Here is a 3,089-nt window from a genome sequence, read left to right as displayed (position 1 = left end):
TTTTCATTTTTGTTATATTTAGGTAACAAGACCCTCCAGAACAAGGTACGCTAACATGAAGAACATCTTTAGAGAAAGGATAGTAGGGAGCGTAGAGCAAAACAGAGATCATGACCAAACAAAAAGGTTAACCAGAGTGAGCTCCAGGATACAACCAATGAAGGGATAGACAAAATCTTTCTGATAGGAATCTTAGTAATACTGAACTATCTGTCCTTAACAAAGGACTCTCCTTTGCACTGACAGTGGGAACCAATCTCATAGACTTTCAAATAGACCTTTACATGTTTACAAGAAAACTCAAACCCAAATAATTCTTCCATTATAAAGTTAAGACACATTTAAAAGTCAGGAGGAAATCTGCATGGAACTAGGTGTCCACTCAAATAATTCTTTCATTATAAAGTTAAAACCTACGAACCCATTGAGGAACATATGCCCCAGAGCGAGCTAACAATAGCTGATATTGAGAACACCATTGTATCACTATGATTATAACCAGACACATTTAAAAGTCAGGAGGAACTCTGTATGGAACTAGGTATCCACTCAAGCAGCGTGGACCTCCGGGACCTGAAAGCAAGGGCTAAATTCACCCCGCAATCTCCAACCGAGAGTGTTATTGAGACTTTTTATAAAGAGGTTACTTCAGAAATACACTGACCTATGTACAGAGATTGCAGAAGCCATATAAATATCAACATTTGAGTATGGATGAGAGACCATCCTTGGTGCTGTTGTTAAAAATAATCACATAGTTACCAAAGAGGCCGACAAAGTCAAAAAATGTGGCAATTTTAAATAGGCAAGATTATCTTCATATGGGGGAACTCCATTTAGAAATCCTAGGATGCTATGCAAAACTGACAGGGAACCCTACCAAGGGAGTAGTGAACGAACTGACAGAAGTCATCCACAAATGGCATAGGAAGGGTCTGCTAACTGACAAAGAGAGAGTCTTCCTCAGCAGAACTCAACCCACTATGCCAACAATATACTTCCTTCCAAAAGTACACAAGGTTTATGAGAACTTGCCTGAAATATGCCCAATAATGAGTGGTATAGGTTGGGCTACTGAAGGGCTGTCTGAATACATAGGCAATTTGATTAGGGAACAAGTAGATATCTTACCATCGTACATTAGAGATTAAACCCAAGTTCTACAGATCTTAGAGCAGATGGAATGGCGATCAGGATTTTTACTAGCTACACTTGATGTAAAGTTAGCCATTCAGGTAATTGATTTTCCATTCACAGATTTTTCGGCATCCAACCATGAACATGTGGCAATGATTAAGGAGTTCCTTAAATTCACTTTGGAGCTTAACAACCTCCTGTCCCTTGGCGAGCAAACTTGTTAATGGGCCAGTTTTAGAGAACCTTTGCCCTGAATGACAATGCACATGGACGCCATGTTAAGCTGGCTATGGAAACAATAATTTTTGAGATTTGGGATGGCACTAAGGACAGTTTTAGAGAGTTTGTTGTCTATCTGAATAACAACACATTTGGTATAGAACTAACAGGACACATTGATGACACAGCTATAGACTTTTTAGATTTGCATATCTATGTAGCCAATGCGAGACTGGAAACGAGAACGTGTAGGAAGCCTACGGAAGTAAACTCAAAACTGTATGCTACCAGCTGCCATAAGAAATCTACCATTCATAATATTCCTGTAGGGGAATTATATGAGGCCCGCAGAAATTGCAGCAACGACATAGCTTATAAGCAGGAATGTGAGTTAATGACCGATAGGCTTTGTGAAAGAGGCTGCTCGAGGGAATGTGTTCTCAAAGCTGGTGATGAAGTGAGTAATATTGAGAGGAAGAACATGGTTAATCCAATAGAGAAGACCAAACCCTTACATTCACCCTGTGTCAACTTTATTACTAAATACTCTGAAGACAGCAATGTGCTTTTCAAAATGGTACAGAAGCACTGGCACATCCTACATCCTACTGTTGGACACTGATTTAAAGGAATACATAACTGACATGCCCAAATGTATATACACAAGGGCTCCCACTATTAAGAATACATTGAGCCCATCTTTTCATAAAGGAAGTGAAGAGAAAGGTAGTAGTGACTGGCTACAAACTTTGAGAAAAGGCTTCCATAAATGTGGAACTTGTAGCATGTGCAGATACGCACATCCTGCCAGTGACAAATTCTTTTAGTAATGAAGATATGGGAGGGAAAATTCAAGAGTTTATGAACTGCCGCTCGAAATATGTGGTATATGCCATCACTTGCATTTGTCCAAAGATTTATGTGGGGAGCACAATACCAGAATTACGGGTACGCATAAGAGAATATCTGTACAGTTTGAACAGCCAAGATCAGAGAATGCCATTTGCCTTATCACTGGCAGAAGGAATATCAAATGGGGCACAAGACTAATATACAATTCATTGGACTCACAAGAGCAAAATGTGGGAGAACAGGAGCGGACTTGAAATTACTGCTTAGACAACTGGAATCGAGAATGATATGTAAATTAAGATTCACTACTGTTGGTCTTAACAAAGAGCACAAGGTGAATGTTTTCATGTAGAAACTCAGGTCTGAAGTCCTTTACTTGATTGTTGGATACTGCAAGGTGAATGATTATTTGCTTTTCTGTAGAAAGATCGGTATTGTAAAATGTTAATGATATTAGGATTTGTGAGGCTCTGTCAAAGCCATTCTAGATCTAAAATATTAATTGTATCTGGAATTAGTATTGCAAAATGGTAATCACGTTAGGAACGTTTAAGCTCTGTTATAGAACATAGCAATTGTGCAAGTGCAGTCACATAGCCATACCACCAGGATATCTAGTTACAACCCATTATGAATATGGGAACTTTCAAATTGAGATACAGTTAAGTATCTGTCCTATACCACAATATGCCACAACATATGACAGTTTGTGGTATAGGCAATGCTGGGTGGAATCAGCACATATATTGCCATATAATAGTTGGTCCATACACATTGTCAAAGTATTAAGTGCACTAGACATAATGCAATCACTAATTATAATGTGCATGTATACCGGCAATATCAGCACATTTAACAAGATCTTTAATATCAGCAACATT

The sequence above is a fragment of the Ambystoma mexicanum genome, chromosome 2q (assembly GCF_040938575.1).
Source record: "Ambystoma mexicanum isolate Mex_15411 chromosome 2q, UKY_AmexF1_1, whole genome shotgun sequence".
In the NCBI taxonomy this organism is placed as follows: Eukaryota; Metazoa; Chordata; class Amphibia; order Caudata; family Ambystomatidae; genus Ambystoma; species Ambystoma mexicanum.
Note: the sequence above shows the minus strand (reverse complement) of the source record.